Here is a 19,015-nt window from a genome sequence, read left to right as displayed (position 1 = left end):
AGCAGATTTCCTCAGACTTCTTACATATAGGAACAAGATTTGAAACCGATGTGGAATGATGAACTCTGTATATGATCTGTGCATCCAACAACTTAGTGAGCTCTTTCTGTATGAGGGGTTCAAGCGATGGATGTACTTTCCTCAGCTTCTATTGATATGGCTTGACCCATTCTTTGATCGAGATGATGTGTTGGATGATCCGTGTGTCATAAGTTTTTAGATCATCATACATCCATGCGAACACATCTCGATACGATTTGAACAATCGGACAAAGGCTTACCTCTTTTGCTGTGTAAAACATGTACCAAGATTGATAAAATTTGGATCTTGTTCCGTTCCCAGATTTATCAGTTTGTTCCTCATGGTGGAACTATGGGTCTTGCTGTTCCTTGGCCTCTGAAAACGTTCTTGCAAGTCATAAATATTTCCAATGTTGCCACACTTTTCATGATAAGGTGGCCTTTCTTGTCACCAACTTCTTCTTGCAGAGAGCACTTATGCTCGTCATCATTTATCGCTGCATCTTTGAAGACATCAATGTTAGCCATGAAATGAAGTATCTGCTGATCATCATTAAACATGCATAAATTAGTTATGTTATCTGGGATAGATGGTTTGTACAAAATTTCAATAGTAAATCTATTCGTAATTAGTGACATTCTTGAAGCTGCATTTTCTAGAGCATTGAGAGTTGCATTACACATACGTGGTATAGTAATGATGTTAAATGCTTGGAAGTTTGAGATTAGTTACCATACCTCTTGCTGGTAAATTTTGAGATGCGGTGACAAATAGTGAATGGTGTTATGTACTTGTTGTACCATTATCTCTGAATCACTTACCACTTTGAGCACGACCACGTTGCAGCTGATGGCCTTCTACAAGCCTAACATGAGTGCTTCAAACTCAGCAACATTGTTTGTGCACTCGAAATCCAAGTGACTTGAAACCAGATGCTTCCTGCTGTAAGGGTCAATTAAGACACATCCAGCTCCTGAGCCATCCCGCGTCTTTGATCTGTCAAAGTACATGGTCCACAAATTGTTTGTACACACAACGCTTGATGTGCCAGTACTACTACTACTACTGTTGCGTTACTACCCCTACTATTGGTAAAATGTACTGTACAAGTTTCATTACCATCAGTTGGGCAAGGAAGGAGTCCCAACTACATGTCTGGCAGGGTTGGAGCTGGTCGTGCAGGATAACACCCCAATGTTGTTTCAAGGAGGCAGTTGTGAAACATGAATTTTGCAAAGGCCAACGGTTCATTCTCACCATTAAGGTGAGTGACATTATGTTTCATATAACTCTCGAATAACATCTTTATTTGTTTGCATTTTCCCTTGTACGAAAGCCATATGTGAGACATGTCTGCAGAAAAATATCCATATAGCTTGTTGGACTAGTCTCTGCTGAGTAGTAGACCTTATGCTTCCAGTATGTCCACAAACACTATGTTGATGCATTGGTGGACTCGACCATCATGAGATAATAGGATGATCACGTCTCAAAGTTCAACAATGGCTGGTACCAATTTTTGATCAAGTTGTATGATTCACGTAGATGTCTCGCTCCGTTGTGCATTGATCTTTTTCGCAATGGAGAGTGGCATGAGGTTGATTGCCGCGCCGAAATAAACCAAGCGGTTGTGAACATTACAGTTAAATATTTTAGGGCAACTTGAGATCACTTCTTCCATCTGGAGTGCGTTGAGCACAGTGGAAAGTGATCCGGGAGGTGTGCTTGTTCCTTTGCTGGGAGAGGCTACTCTATCCATTGCTGTCTATCCTAATGCGCACGATAGGATGTCTCGCTGAATCTGGATCTTAACTAGCTCTAACAAACTGATGTTCGCTCGAGTTTTCTTCATGTCATCTACAATGTTTTAGTCCAAATGTGGTATCTGGGGTAGAACAAATGTTCATGTCTTCCGATGGAGTGTTTTGTAGCTCACTGCTCATGGATGTACTCTTGTCTGCCACTGTCTTCCCAGACTTGTTTTGTGTTTTCTGCATTGGGGTGGCTAGTGGATTGGCCTTCCTCATCAACAATCTCATATTGTCTTGTGCTTCCCCAAGTGTAAGGGATGTAACTTTACTCCTAAGATTGTATTGGTCATTTTGTTTTGGGTGTTGCTTCTCTGTGTTCATCTTTGAACTTGCTTGTGAGCACTGATATTCATTCACCACATGCCCAGAACATGATGGTTCATCAAGTGTAGCCTCTTTTTCATCATCTATGTCTTTCTACTGATCCTGCATACTATTTTCCGCATCGAAAGTATGACTACATACAGAGTTCGTGACTCGCTTCCAATCTGAACAAGAGTTCTTGGGGTAATTTTCTTCGTGGTATGAAAAAAATTTAGGATTGCACACTATTAAACTTGGAGGACAGAGCTCTGAGAAGTTTTTGGAGTGGACGAGTTGCTGCTTGATGAGCTGCTTTCTTGTCTCTGCCTAGGTGGATGGCTGCTTGCAAATGTGTCCGTTATCCGTTGTTTGAGCTCGAACACTTCCATATCAATTGCTTCTTTGTCTCTACCCTTGATCACCATCGCTTGGGACTTCATGCTTGCACATTTGGAGTCCTTTGCTGATTTGTCATCCTTGATGACTCCAATTGTGCGCAGGTCTTTCTGAACAACAATAGCCTCTTCATAGTTTTTCAAGAGTGTTGGTTTCGCAGCTTGCTTGACGAACTACGCAATGCTGGTTGGCAGTACAGATGTGTAGTAATCAATAGTGATGGAGTCATGAGGTTTAGTGTTCTTTGCAAACTTGTTCAATATGCGTGTAAAATTATGATTGAAGTCTTTTACATTTTATTTTCCCTCCATCTTCAGGCTTCCCAATTATTTGAGTAGCATGGTTGGGGTCTTGTCATCAACAAACTTTTCAAGGAACATGCGTTTGAATGCACCCCAATTCTGTATAGAGTTCGGTGGAAGCCTGTAATACCATGTGGCTGCTTGACCATCCAAAGTATAGGAAACAATCTACATGCTATGTCATCATACCATACCTCAAGGGTTTGCAGCTGCAGGTAGAAATTTTCCAAGTGATCTTTTGCCTTCACAGTGCTGTCAGGGATAAAATTGATATTCATTCTTTCCGCTCACTTTGATATCTTGTGCAGAAAAGCTAGGAGAGCCAATGATCCCTGAGTCACCCATGCCAGATTTGGGTCAGCCATCTCTTCTTCTTCTTCACCCTCCTCCTTTATTTCAGAATCTGATGGTTCTGGATCTGAGTTCATTGATTCTTCTCTGCCTCCACATCATCTGCTACCTTCCCCTCCACCTCCTATACCAGAGTCTGGTCTCAAGATCACAAGAGTGTCTTATTTGCCTTACCGGAAGACTGGAGGTTCCTCTCCATCTTCAATAGCTTCTGCCAGACCTTCAAGTGTGGCAAGGAATGATTCTTCCACTGATGATACAATGATTCCTATAGGAGTGGCTTTGGCTTTCTCGATGCGTATGGAAGATGATGTATGCCTGGGATTAGTTCGACTGCTTTCACGAACTAGCAAGTGATGGGACAGACGGAGCGAAGTTGATGATACAAAATCTCATGTTCAATCCTGGGAGGTGAGGAATAACCAACTACAGAGTCGCATGTATGTGAGAGGGAGTGCGAGTTACTACCTTGACCAGATGGTTGATGAATGACTGTGAGAGGATGCTCATCCATATACAACTGGCTGCCCTCGTTCTAGCACCAGAAATGTTGACGGTGCTGGATCCGCCAACATTCAAGGGGTCACCCCGGTATGAAGTCCCAACTAGACCTCACACCGTTTGGTGTGGGATTCCCATCCAGTATGATGGCCCGGTTGCCATTATCTTAAAGATTTTCCTCAACTCTTGCTTGTCGGCACAGGAGAGTGGTCTACTTTGTCTTCGAGAAGTGAGGTTTGCGTGTCTAGTGATTGTAAGTGTTACTTGTGTCAATGGTCCTTTCACTGTAGAGGGAGATGGTGAGAGTGAGTCCCACGTCAGTTGGGAGAAGTCCCAACTCTGCTAGGAACACACAACAAAATAGGACGTGCACAGCTTCCAGTGGAACAGTCCACATGGATGCAATAATCACAACACGCAAGGGAAGATAACATGTACAACACTCAATGGATTAGTCCGCATGAGTGCAACGATTGTTACAAGTTCTATGTGAAAGGTTTGCCTGCTATTCGGGAAGGTAGCCACCATGGGTGAGACAACATTAACAACATATACAACACATTTTCATTAATATATTATGTATCACAACAAGTGAAATAGTTCAAGTGTGAAACATAGGTTAAAGAAACATGCATCACAAGTGTTTAAGATTAGTCTTACAATAGTTATAATACATGTGAGAAAACGTTTTAACCTGTTGGTAGGCTTTTGGATTAAGTAGAAGTTATAAGACACATTGTTACACCATACATCACTAACCCCATGTGAGGGGCATTGAAGCCACTGCTTACTCCTCAAAGAAAATATTACAGACTCTCAAGGCTATGTGGAAGGAGCTAAGGTGAAAAGTCCTTCGCATGTACAAATGAGGGGGTATTTATAGTTAAGAGTGAAACTAACCCTTGTGGCTGTTTGAATACCCTCATGACTGTTTGACTTCCATGACTTTTCAACTTTACATGATTCTTTGTTCAACAAATGGGTCTCTTGGACTTCCATGTTACATTACATTGATAGACAGTATGGCCCACAGTAGAGATCTGGACGACATGACTCATGACTTGACTCAACATGACAGTGCTGGTACATTCATTTTGCTGCTGGTGTGCATGTCGAGCTATAGTGCTGTTGGGTGATGGATGTCCTCATGGTGTGTCACAACTTCACCTCTACATGGAAAAGTGCGTGGAGTGTTCGATGGTCGTTGGTTTGCTTGATGTTTCTTTTGCATGTTTCTCCTTGCTTGTATATTGTAAGGCTTGACAAGTTCATCTGTTCATGCAAGGAGCATGTTCGTTCATTTATCCATCCGTGAGCACATCTTGCATGTTTTCTCATCCATCCCTCCACGAACACATATTTGCATGATCATCCATTCATGAACACATCTCTTTGCATGCATCGTTTGTTTATCCGTTGGTGAACCTGTCCTTTTGCATGTGCTCCCCTTCATTCATCCCATTCATCATTGCGCCAAGTTTATTTGTGTACCTGATCTTGCAGTCACTCATGACGAGATGACATCAAATCCAAAAACCTCCTATTCTACCATGATACATGATCATTTCGGATGCAGGTGACCGGGAGAGGTAAGAAGGTTGCGAGGCGGGATGGAGGCTCCCGTCACTATTGATAAAAACTATGCAAGAGTCATTGGATTATGAAGATGGGTAATCTGGTTTGACAGTGACTGTTCACAAGGTCTGTCTTAGCTGGAGGGAAAAAATGCGTAGCTTTTGAGGGGAATAGTCCGGGCTGCAGGAAGGCTTGGCAGGAAAACATTTGCGCAGTTTCCGGAACACGCAGGCAGCGGGGCGTAGCAGAAAAAACTGCACATTTTTTTGGAGGAATAGGCTGAGTTGCAGGGAGGCTTAGCAAACAAAAATTACGAAATTTTCTGGAGGACCGGGCTGGGAGCTTGGTAGCCAAAAATACACAATTCCTAGAGGGAACTGGTCGCTGGTTGCTGGGTCACTGGCAGCAAAAACTACACAATTCCTTAGAGGAATTGGTAGTCATCTGTCAGGAGCTTAGCAGTAGAAAATGCACAATTTCTGAAGGGACTGGTAGTCTCATACTAGGAGATGCTAGCGAGAAAAACTACGCTGATGCTGAGAGACTGGCCTGCTAAACACCTCTGTGCAATTTTTGGGCTAAGCAAACTGCTGGGCAGGAGAGGGCCTGCCCATGAAGACTACACAATTTTTTGGGTGAGTAGCCGGTCAACTGTCGGGATGGCTGGATGGAAAATTGTGCAATTTTCTGAGGGAGACAAGGACGGGAACTGGGTTTCTGTACGACCTGTCTGGGCAATTTGCTCAGTCATTAGAGATAACAATGCTTACAACCTCAACACAATTTTTTAGGGGAATCAGTCCCGGGGTGGCTACCGTGTCAAACTCTCTGGTTGACCAGCATGGAGACTGATTGATTTGCTTGCAGGCAACGCAGCTTGAAATGAATTTCTTGGTGATTTTGCGTTGTTGTGGGTGACATTCGATCAAGTTGATGGTAGGATGATGGTCTGGCTGTTAGAGGGGAGTCCGGTCATTAGAACTTCAACAAAAAATGACTATGTGTGTGAACGAGTGAAAGATGCATATGTGATCTTGCACATACACACTTGCATGACTCGACGATGAGACAAATCAAACCATCCAAACACACATGCTCAATATGACTGATCGACAGTGTAGGCGACAAGTGCGAGACTTGTGATTGATCATTGGTCGACTGTGATGACTCTTGCTCGACAGTGAATCTAACTTCGTATGTGAGTGCGTCAGATGTTTTCATAGCGAACATAACAAGTACACACGAATCAAAGACTTTGATCAATAACCAAAACATGGTCGCAAGCATGAATTTAACATCAACATGCAAGACTTGGTGAAATGAACAAGCAAGGCGATTACGAAGACTCACGCAAGCTCACGGAGTGAACCCAAGTGTGTGTAGTGATCAAGTGAAACTCTCAAGGGAGGCTCCGAAATTTGGTGCAAGCCAAAATTTTGGAGGGTGGTTATAGCCACTACAACACCCTCCTACATCAAGACTCCACTAAGTCCTCTCTTGCAAGCATCTGTACACACCACAAACTCTTTATCCTAATTTGCAATCTTCAGAACTAGAGCATTTGTGAACAATTGCTTCAACTGCTCAAAATTGGTTGCACATTCCTCTATCCATTCAAATTTCTTACCTTTTATTTGTAATGATGTAATAGGATATGAAATGCATGAGAATTTTCGATGAAACTCCTCTAGTAACTTGATAACCCCATAAACAATCTGGCCTCATCCACATTCTCAGAAGCTGACCACTCCATGATAGCTCTTATCTTTTCTGGATCCACTACTATGCCTTCCTTGGAAACAACATGTCCCAAGTAATGTACCTCTATCTGAAAGAAGATTCACTTGCGAAGCTTGACATACAACTGATTCTCTCTTAGAAATCTCAATACTGTTGCTAAGTGTTCGACATGCTCTTCTTCATTCTTAGAATATATCAATATATCATCAATGTATACAATCACAAACTTGTCCAGATAATGACAGAATACACTATTCATCAAGAACATAAAAGTATTTGGGGCATTAGTCAAACCAAAAGGAACCACAACAAACTCATAGTGCCCATACCTAGTCCTGAAAGTAGTGTTGTAGTTGTCCTCTTCTTTGATGCGTACCTGATGATATCCTGATCTCATATCAATCTTTGAGAACATTGCTGCTCCCTTCAACTGATCAAAAAAGTCATCAATCCCCAGCAATGGTTACTTGTTCTTAATCATCAACTTTTTTGGTTTCCTGTAATCAATGCACAACCTGAAAGTGAAAATTCAACTCTACTAACTCTAGCGTGCTCATCTTGTAAGGTGCCTTTGATGTTGGTGTTTTTCCTAATACCAACTCAATAGAAAATTCCACTTCCCTGTGGGGAGGAAACTTTAGAATCTCTGTAGTAAAAACATCTTGAAACTGCTGTAATACAAGGTACCTCTTGAATGTTTTTTCATCCTCGACATCCTTACCCTTGTCACTAGAAATATGAACTGCAAACATTACACACCCTTTCCTGCAACTACACTTAGCGTACATAACTGTGACCATCCTAACTGATGTAGGCTTCTTCTTTCCATGCAAGATTCTCTTTTCCCTATTATCATCCAGACACTCAGTGCCTTGTCATAACAATCTACTTTGGTCCTGTGAAGATACAACCAATCCATACCTAAAAACATACCATATGATCTCAATGGCAGTACATTCAGATGTGCTAGTGTAGGCATACCATTAAGCTCAAATGCATAAGCTATCACCCATTGATGAACTCTCTTCTTAGTACCTATATCCAGTTGCACCAACCAAGACTCTGCATGCACTTATTTTCTCAAGTCACACTTATCCATTAGGTCAGGATTAACATAATTATAATTAGATCCAGGATTAATCAAAAGAGAAACAATTCGACCACAAAGCTTACCTCCCATCTTAATAATGGATGCCTAGTGATCTTCCTGCTTGTTTTCTACAACTGTGTAAATATGAGATATGTTATGACCAACATCCCCAACTGTTTGTGCCTCCTGAGCGCTATAGATCTGAGGCCTACCACCCTGGTACACGGACAATCCTTCTTGTGATAATATTTGCCACACATCCAACACTGCAATGGTCCCCCACCATCACGTATATTCTGCTACTCTCTAGGCTACAACCCATGTCCCTTCTCAAATACATTGAACTTCTTATAAGGAGCAAAATTTTCTTTCTCACCTACATCCTGAGGTATTCCCCTGCTTCGGTGGACATTTCCCTTTAACTTTCTCATTTCCCTTCAAATCACACTTAGGATCAACTTTGCACTTTGACTACTCATAACAACGCTTAACCTTCTAGATGGCCTCCTCCAATGATCTAGGCTCATCAGAATCGATCTGGTCTCTATATGATACTGGAAACCTATTGATGAATCTCTAATTCTTAGCCTTCTCATCCTTGATGTAAGACACGTACCTCTCCAACTCCAGGAACCTACTAGTATACTCATAATTTGTCATAGAACCCATCTGCAACTCATAAAATTTCTTAGTTCTATCATCATAGTACCTCTCCGGTAGGTACTTCTTCTTGAAGAGTCTCTCGAACTCATCCCAAATCAACTCTTCTTCTCGAATGCCCTTGAAATTCTTCATATCCTCCCACCAGATATCTACTTTCCCTTTAAGACTGAAGGTGGCTATTTTGGCTTTCATGTTCCATGAGTAGTTATGCAATCTAAAGAATTTCTTTATCCCAAGCAACCATGCCTTTGCATATTTTGACTTCTTCATCTCTTCATCAAATGTAGGCGTCTTGACTTTCTTGAACTCCTCGGGCAAGTACTCACTACTCCTATAAGGATGATGAAAATGAAGACTGCGATGATGTCTCCTAGATGAGGAACTAGTATGATACCCATAAATACCAGTCCACTTGTCAGGTTTATCCAATGATCTGCCACCTTTGGATGTATCCCCTTTATCCAACCTGTATATAGACCGAGGCCTTCTACCATAGGCTCCATTAATTTTCTCTTCCTGCTCTTGACTGATCCTCAACTGTCCTTGTCTCTGCAAATATGACAAGCTTTGAAGAATCACTACATTCAATTCTACATGCTTTTCCTGAGCCTTTGCAAGTCTTTCTTGAGCCTCAACCAACCTGTCATTGTCTTCTTTGCAACTTCCGATCTCTTCCCTCAAACTCCTCAATGTATCTGCTATACGGGGAAAATACTCATCTCCTTACTATCCAACTGATCTGTAGGGAGAGTTACATGAACTATAGTCTACCATTTTTCTCATCATCTTTGATTCTCTTCTTTCTCCAAGTAGATCATGTCAAATAAACCAAATAGATACCAAAATCAAAACTATACCTTATTAATGTTCATGGGAGGCTTATCTCATCTACAAAATGAGTCCACATTAGCATGAAACATATACAATCATCATCATATATATATAACAACATCATGCATGACCATACCAATTGTATACCATGACCCCATGCATGACAACCATAACCTGGACAACATTAGATTTTACACAAAGAGAGCACAACCTACTCTGATACCACCCTGTAACCGCCTCCTCCCACATTTACCCACTTTCACCGGTTTTATTGAGGTAAACATGAGATGAGGGTCACTATGATAACACTCAACCTCCTATATGAACTTAAGGAAATGTAGTCGACAACTTAAGACCTTATTAAATTTCTTAATCAGGTGATCAATTTTAAGCTAAAAAATGGAAGTGCCCAAAACTTCTTGAAACTGGCTCCAAATCGAAGACCTTGCTGATATGAATCCAACACAACTTAAATCACTCAAAACATATATCGTATGCTCTGGATATCGTAGGTACGCAGATTGGGTAGTTTTTATAATGACTGGGCAAGGTGATTGGATAGGTTGACTATATAATGTGGGTCAATGGCAGGTTGCCACTTGTCCTCTCTGGATTGGTCAAATACTACTGCATTTTATTGGTCGAATTTGGGTGGCTACTGATTGGTGGTTTGATGGCCAATGATTCAGAGCCACATGGGCCAATGGTGGGAAACCACGTGGCCTCCTAATGGTCAATTTTTTTTTATTTTTTATGTCATGGGCCGAACTGCTCCACAAGAATCGAACATGGGACATCCAAGACAATAGTCCAACGACTTACCACTATGGCTGTACAATGTTTTTCGTTAACTATAGTGCAAAGAAACTATATAAGTTTTGCGAATATACTCTTTGGGGGAAGGGTCCACAGCTAAGCCCTAGCCCTCAGCCACACCACACCCACAATACCACAGGAGAGGGAGCCAAGGGCTAGGGCTTAGCCCTAGCTTGAGATCCTGGCGCCCACAACAATATGCCACTAGACCAAGCCATATAACACGAAGGCGCTAAGGAGTGGGTGAGAAGGAAGAGACCTAGCCCAAGGTCATACCACTCCACATGTAACCATAGGCAGAGGTTGAAGGTTCCATCTCGGAGGTGCTAAGTTAAGGGTGCCACGCCAAGGTCTGATGGACCTTATGTGACCCAGTGCGTAGGAGTTTAGGGGCCCGATGGGAAGGGCGGGTAGTTTGCTTGACCCTTAGCCCTGTGGCATCCATGTAAACACTCGTCCTGAGTTTAAGGGCCTAACCAGTGGGGGCGGGCCCTAACGCCCAACCCTCAACCTTATGTGATGCCACGACCTTGATTTTTGGTCTCCAGGGGTCCTTGTGCAAATTAACTATCTAATAGAATGAACTGCTGAAGGGCTAAATTGTCGCTCCATTAGCAATTTTTGGGCGTATTTGTAGGAAAGTTAGCGAGAAGGGCGAATTTGTAGGATGGTTAACATTCAAGTTCATGTGAGAGCTTGGAAGCTTATAAAGTTTTGAGTTTTTATCCAAATTGAGCTCAAAAAGAGGCTGCTGAGGGTTTTTTGGATGTTTTGAATCCATTGGTAACCTCTAATTTCTGATTTGAGCACATCTACAGGGTATTTTTTCAGGTTTAATACTAAAGGTGTATGGATCAGTCAGGGTTTGGAAGCAGTTCTGGGAGGAATTTGGGCATGGAGAAGACCTTGTATGGGTATTCTCACTTCTAGAAGGCTACTGCAGTAGCTGTAATTACCATGGTTCAATTCATGTTCAACTTCCCTTAACATGAAGTTTTGATTATGTGTTCAATGTGGAATTGAACTATGCACATGATATTTTTATCTCATTTCAGTTGAAGTATGTCATCTTTGTAGGAGATGTTTTGAGTTGATGCTATTGTGATAGTTCTTTGTAGGAGAACATTACCTTGTAGGGGTAATAGCCACATATTTATCTGTAGAAAATGTTTATGTAATTCACTGATACTGAATATATGAGTGGTCTAGTCATGTTGGCAGTCCCAGAGATGTAGCCCAGGAGGGGTGAACTCTATTAACAAACCTTTTTCCTTGCTCTTCTTTATGCCTGCATGGATTATGTGTTGTTATGTTCATTATGTTAAGTTACATATGAATATTGATTCATGATTTGAAGAGTCATTGTAAAACCCGTTGTTTCAAGACCCATTTTAGCCTTGCAAAGCATTGCCGCAATCCTAAGTTCTGTTTTATTTGATTTTGGAAAAGAGGAAGAAATCACCCAATCAAATTTTAGATCTATTTGGTATCATTGTAGGTTGACCAAGTTGCAAGAATGGGCAACAAAAAGAATGTCCAAGAGATAGAGGAGCAGAATTGGGCTCTTTGGATGGAGAACATAGAATTGAGAAGGATGTTGAAGATAACTGAAGAGGAGAAGAGACACATGCACTTTGTATTGCAGCAAGCTCTTGATGAGAAAGTTGTAGAAAGTTCAACTCCTTCACCAACAAGGGAAACCTCTAGAATGAAGCCAGTATGTGGTCATGGTTCAAATAGTTGTTTTGGACCATATGTGGAAGATGTTGCATGTGTATTTTTCAAACATCTTCAAGAAGCACACCATATGTCAATGGATAAGAGTGGGTGGCTAGAGTCATCTACAAGTTGGCTATCATCGTCATCATCAAAAGATGGGAAGATGAATGACAAATTTAAGGATGTAATTATCATCTCAAGTTCCACTCCTTCCATTTATATGCATAAAAAATCTTTTGCAGCATTCGAAAAACATACCAAGGGAATAGGTATGTAGTTGCTTTACAAGATGGGATATGAATGTGGAGGTCTTGGCAAAAATGGTCAAGGTATTACCAATCCAATTATGGTTGAGGAAAGACCGAAGTACCAGGGATTGGGATATAGCCGAAAGGAGTTTGGGGAATGCTCCAAACAACTTGAGGTACATCAAACATTTGAGCATGAGATGTCACCACCTTGTGACAACTGTCGAAGCTGCAACTCTAAAGACATGTATAACTCTCAAGAGTGTTTTCCAGTGCATGGAAATTTTGAATACTTGTGGAACCAATACCCTTGTACATTTTGTGATGCTTTTGACCATTGTGTGGCTATATGTGAGCAATGTTTGATAATGGTTAAAAAAATGAACCAAATTTTCGGCATCAGGCATAATAAATTTCTTTCGCATGAGCGAACTTCTATATCAACAAACAAGAATTTTTTTTGTTCTCATTGCAAAGTGCATGGACATGACACTGAACGATGTTGGAAGTTGCATCCAAAACTTTGTTCAAAGAAAGGTAAAGAAATTATGCTGCAATGCAAGGGAAACAAAAGGTAGAAAAGAGGACTCTCCACAATCCTAAGCGACCTTCAAGACAAGATGGTGCAAGAAGAGAACCCAAAAGCCTAGGAGGGGCAAGATTTGAGCAGACTTATTGTAAAGTTTTTTTGTAAAATTTTGTAAATACTTGTTGTAATTACCTCTTTAGGTACTTTTGTAAAGTGAACATTATTGTCTATGTTCAAAAGTAGATATTTTTCATTGATGTATGTATTGACTTGTTATAAGTCCACATGTTCAAGGACTTTTGTGAATGTACACTATTTTCATTCAAAGTTGTCTACAAATTGTCATATGTTCATTGATACAAGTATTTAATTTGAAACTTGTGTGAATTGAATCTTTATTTTTAAGATTGTATAAGATGACTATGTATTGTAGGCAAGGTCAATCATATCATGGAAAATTTTCAGCAGTGTACTTCTCATGTACAAGCTCATCTTGAAGACATTAAAGCAAGTTTATTTTGATTCTAAATTTGAAGATGGGGTCAAGTTTGTTTTCAACAATTTAGACTTCAAGATGAAGTGTTTTTGGAGCCGTGAAAAGATGAGGGTAGACAGAATGTTCAGATTCCACTCATCAGTATTTTGTTTCTGCAACAACGATAAGAATGACAACTCAATTCTTAAGAGGAAAATAGGCCTTCATGAGGATGATAAGTGAAGTGCCTTGATTAGGGCTTGGAGGGAACCAATTAAAAATTTTGCATTTTGGATTGAGTTTTTGGGTGTTTTTGAGTTTCGTCTCTTTATATTGATTAGGGAAGTAAAATTTTGAAGTCCAAAAGTTCTTAGTGGGGAGGTGTGATCAGGTGATCAATTTTAAGCTAAAAAATGAAAGTTCCTATAACTTCTTGAAACTAGCACCAAATCAAATAGCTCACCGATTTGAATCCAATGCAACTTAAATCGCTCAAAACTGATATGGTATGCTCCCGATATCGCGTTCTGATCGTTTTCACAAATAGGAAAAAAATTGCAGGTACACTGACTGTGTAGTCCGTACACTAACAGGGCAAGGTGATTGGACAGGTTGACTGTACAATGTGGGCCAATGGCAAGCTACCACTTTTCCTCTGTGGATTGGTCAAAATCTCTATTTTTTATATGGTTGAATTTCGGTGGTTGCTGATTGGTGGTTTGATGCCCAATGAGTGGGAGCCACATGAGCCATTGTTGGCAACCACATGGCCTCCCAATGGTCGAAAAAACTTATATGTTATGGGCCGAATTGCCCCATAGGAATCGAACACGGTACCTCCAAGCCAACAGTCCAATGACTTACCACTATGGCCACACTATGTTTCTCGTTAACTATATTGCAAAAGCACTATATAAGTTTTGCGCGTATGCTATTTGGGGGAAGGGGCTAGGGCTAAGACCTAGGCCCCAGCCACCCCACGTCGACAAGGCTGTAGGTAGGGGAGCCAAGGGCTAGGGCTTAGCCCAGACCTGAGGTGCTGGCACTCATAACGATATGCCACCGGATTAAGTCATATAACACAAAGGCGCTAAGGAGTGGGTGTGGAGGAGGAGACTTGGCCAAAGGTCATACCAATCCACATGTAACCATAGGTGGAGGTAGAAGATACCAACCCAAAGGTGCTAAGTTAGGGGGGCCAACCCAAGGTCCGATGGACCATAACGTGACCGAAGTGGATGCAAAAGGCTCTCGATGGAGGTGCTAAGATGTGGGGGATAGCCCTAGGTTCAATGGACCTTATGTGACCCATCGCGTAGGAGTTTAAGGGCCCAACGGGAAGGGCAGGCAGTTAGCCCAACCCTTGGCGCCCATGTAACCATTCACCTAGAGTTTAAGGGCCTAACCAGCGGGGGCAGGAGTTAAGGCCCAACCCTCGGCCTTTTTTGCCCACATGACCCTGATTTTTGGTCTCCAGGGGTCATTGTGAAAATTAACTATCCAACATAATGCACCGATGGAGGGCTGAATTATTGCTCTGTTAGCGGTTTTTGGGGTGGATTTGTAGGATAGTTAGCTAGAAGGGCAAATTTGTAGGATGGTTAATAGTCAAGTTCATGAGAGAGCTTGGAAGCTCATAACATTTTGAGTTTTTATCCAAATTGAGCTCAGAAAGAGGCTACTTAAGAGTTTTTGGATGTTTTGAATCCATTGGTAACCTCTAATTTCTGATTTGAACACATATAAAAGGACTTTTTTTTTAGGTTTGAGACTAACGGTGTATGGATCATTCAGGGTTTGGAAGTAGCTCTGGGAGGTATTTGGGCATGGAGAAGACCTTGTAGGGGTATGCTCACTTCTAGAAGGCTACTACAATAGCTGTAACCAACATGGTTTAGCTCAGGTTCAAATTCCCTTAACATGAAGTTTTGATTATGTGTTTCAATGTGGAATTGAATTATGCACACAATGTTTTTAACTCATTTCAGTTAAAATATGTCATCTTTGTAAGAGATGTTTTGAGTTGCTACTCTTGTGAGAGTTCTTTGTAGGAGAACATTACCTTGTAGGGGTAATAGCCACATATTTACCTGTAGCAAATGTTTATGTATTTCATTGATACTAAATATATGAGTGGTCTAGTCATGTTGATAGGCCTAGAGATGTAGCCCAGGAGGGGTGAACTCCGTCAACAATCCTTTTGTCTTGCTTTTCTTTATGCTTGCATGGATTATGTGCTGTTATGTTCATTATGTTAAATTACATATGAATACTGATTCATGATTTGAAGAATAATTGTAAACCTATTGTTTCAAGACCCATTTTAACCTTGAAAAGCATTGACATGGTCCTAAGTTTTGTTTTATTTTATTTTGGAAAAGAGGAAGAAACCACCTAATCCAATTTCAGATCATTCCCTCAGGTGTTACAGGACATCCAGGAGCTACCCAACCCCTCTAGGTGTCCAACCCCTAAGACAATTACTTTCTCTTTGACTTAGATCCTTAGTTTCTCCCTTGACAAGGCCTCCAAGTGAATCTAAGCCTTTAGTCGCTCCATAGGCCTGCTTCCTAGTGACTGTGGACATTTCCAGCCAGTTCTGTGCCAGTGACCCCAAATTTTGAGCTACTTTTAAGGGCTATGACTCATGCCTCTACCCAGAACTCGGTGAAACTTCCAAAAGTGATAAATAACATAGAAACAAAGCTTCTAAACCAAAAAATTGAACAAGGACTTGACCTAACCCCTCCCAACTACGAGGTGAATTCCGTCAAACACATGATAAAAATGCAATCTATAGGTCATGAATGCATATCTGAACATGGGAATCTAAAACTTATACAAGGTTTAAAAAGAAGGACCAATTCCTTCTTACAATAACTACCATACTTCCATTTAGGTCATGCATTCATTAACCAAACATTAATTTATTAAAATGTGATAAGAGCCATACTTAAATCTATCATAAAACCATGCTTATAACTAACATATAACTCGATATATAACAATGATAGAACAACCATTAAAGCCACATAACAACGAGTATAATTACTCATAAAAAACAAGAGGAACTTATTTCTTATTAACCATATGAAAAAGAAAACCAAGTTAGGGACTTCCACGTACAACCTGACCATAGATTGGCTGAACCAAATCTTTCTTTCAGCCAATCAACCCTGTTCTATATTCTAATCATGAATGTGGGATCTCATGGATAAACAAATCCATAAATAACCAAGGGAATCCAAAGGTTAAATCGCCACCACCCTCACCATACCATGATCTCACCTAAACTGATCCCGAGATATAAAAAACTAAATCAAGCTTGGATACCTCAGAATTCCTTCACCATGCCTTAAGGAATTTTCCTATCTCCACCCACCTGTTGAGGGCTTCTTGGAGAAAACCATCTCCCCAACCATTGCTATTTTACTGAGACCACCTCACCTAGATCCAAAACCTTCCAGTAATCCAAAGCTCAACCAATAAAGAATCCCATCACACCATGACTATCTGGAAATAGAAAGGCATGGCTAAAAATCACTGTTGAAACCCGAAAAAACCCATGACAATGAAAAAATGAACCAATTACACACATGCACATACCATGCATGCCAAAACCGCTAGGAAATCATACATGTAACTTGTTACCTACAAGTATTCCCACTAAAGCTGCTTGATCCAACCTTTCCTTTCTTTCCTTTCCTTTCCTTGTCCTCCCTTTGCTTTCCTTGTGCTTCCTTTGCTTTCCTTGTCCTTCCTTTGCTTTCTTTATTTCCTTCACCTCTTGGTTCTCTTCTCCTCTCTGAGACTAATTCCAAAACCAAATTGAAAAAAGGCCCCAAACTAATGCTATGATGTATTTTTATTATTGATGCCTCTAATTTCTTTATTTTCCTTAACTTTCCTTCAATTTCCTCCTCACATGCAACCTGTGGCCTTTCACCTCCCTTTTATCCTATTTTCCTTTATTTTCATAAATAAAATACCAATAAGGTATTTTTTCCTTTTCAAAGCCTTTGCCATTTCCTTTGCCAATTTCCCCGTAACCATAATACACCAATTTCCCCGTAACCATAATACACAACAAGTGATGCCCACTAGGATGTTTTTCCCAACATTCAACTTGGAATGAGTGTCCCATGACATTGGTCTTATTTTTCCTTTATTAAATTTATTACATGAACTTTTAACCCTAGGCTATTACAACAACATGAATCAAAATTTCTGATTCTAACACCAATAAGACCTTTATTGCAATTTGTTATATCACCCCTACTAACTCTACCTCATATAAGAAAAATAAATTGGATAAGAATTTCCCCTTCAACACTTTAGAGAAAGATATCCATAATCTTCGAAGCGAAGGTGATATCCTTTTACTTGGGGACTTCAATGCTAGAACCACTACTAACGAGGCTATTCTCCTAAGAAATAACTCTAACCATATTGCCCTATGTCTTGATGAAGATTGTGACCTAACTAAAAGATTCAAAAGGTACTCCGAGGACACCACTGAGAACCTATTTGGTATCGATATTATCAAATTTTGTAGTTCCTAAGATATGATTATTTGTAGTGGGATTAGTAAATGGCCTAGCTTTGGCTTGATGACTTGCATTCACGAGTTATGAAGTAGCATTTTGAATTGTGCAATATCTGACACCCATATCCTCAATTTTATAGTAAAGCTTAACATCCTAAATGACCATGAGCCTGATTCTGGCCACAAACCCTTATCTCTAACCCGCAATCTTGACATAGACACCAACTAGGTGAATAAGAATGGTGAAATTCAAAAGCACATTCGTTTTAACAAGAGTAAAAATGACCACTTCTTACAAGATTTAAAAAGGAACCTTGGTTACTTAACATATAATGATAACATTAATCTCACCAACCATTATTTCACTACAATGCTTTCCACCACCATTAATAAATTCTCTATCGAGGTATCATGTAAAAAGAACAATAGAACTTCCAACACTTGGTATGATGACGACTGTAAAATTGCCCTAAAAGTGATAAGAGATGCCACTAATGAAACTACAAAGCTTGAGGGGTTATGATTACGAAAGGATTAGAACGGGAGAGTGCATGAGTGGAGCCAAAGTGTTCAGATAGGGTTACAAAAAATTGCAGTGAACGTTTCTAATGGAGGGTGGTAGAGGAGGGAGCTCGACTCCCTCCTACAAAGATGTTGTTTCCAGCAGAGCTAAATCATTGATGGTGAACAACAAAGGTTTTGCAGATGAAAGGAACAAGAATAATGAAAAGGACACAGATGGGACCAAGACCAAGGAAAACAACAACACTAAGGACAAGGAGGAAGAAGACAAAAGCCAGGGTTCCAAATACAAAAAACAAAAGGGACCTTGCAAACCAAAAACAAAAATCACTCCTACAGTAATATTAAATGATCTTGCTCTGCAGGTGCACAGGGAACACATGGGGACCTATGCCATTATCTCTAAATTCATGGGGCTATGGCCCACTGAAAAAGCTTTACAGACGTGGATCAAGTATCACTGGAAACCCAAAGGAAGTATTGATCTACATCTTGGGTCAAAGGGATTCTTCAGAGTGGTGTTCTCAAACATCGAAGATAAAGACAGAATATTCGAAGGAGGACCCTACTTTTAT

The sequence above is a fragment of the Pinus tabuliformis genome, chromosome Q (genome assembly GCF_031772625.1).
Source record: "Pinus tabuliformis cultivar Carrire ecotype Pingquan chromosome Q, CPIR1, whole genome shotgun sequence".
Classification (NCBI taxonomy): domain Eukaryota; kingdom Viridiplantae; phylum Streptophyta; class Pinopsida; order Pinales; family Pinaceae; genus Pinus; species Pinus tabuliformis.
Note: the sequence above shows the minus strand (reverse complement) of the source record.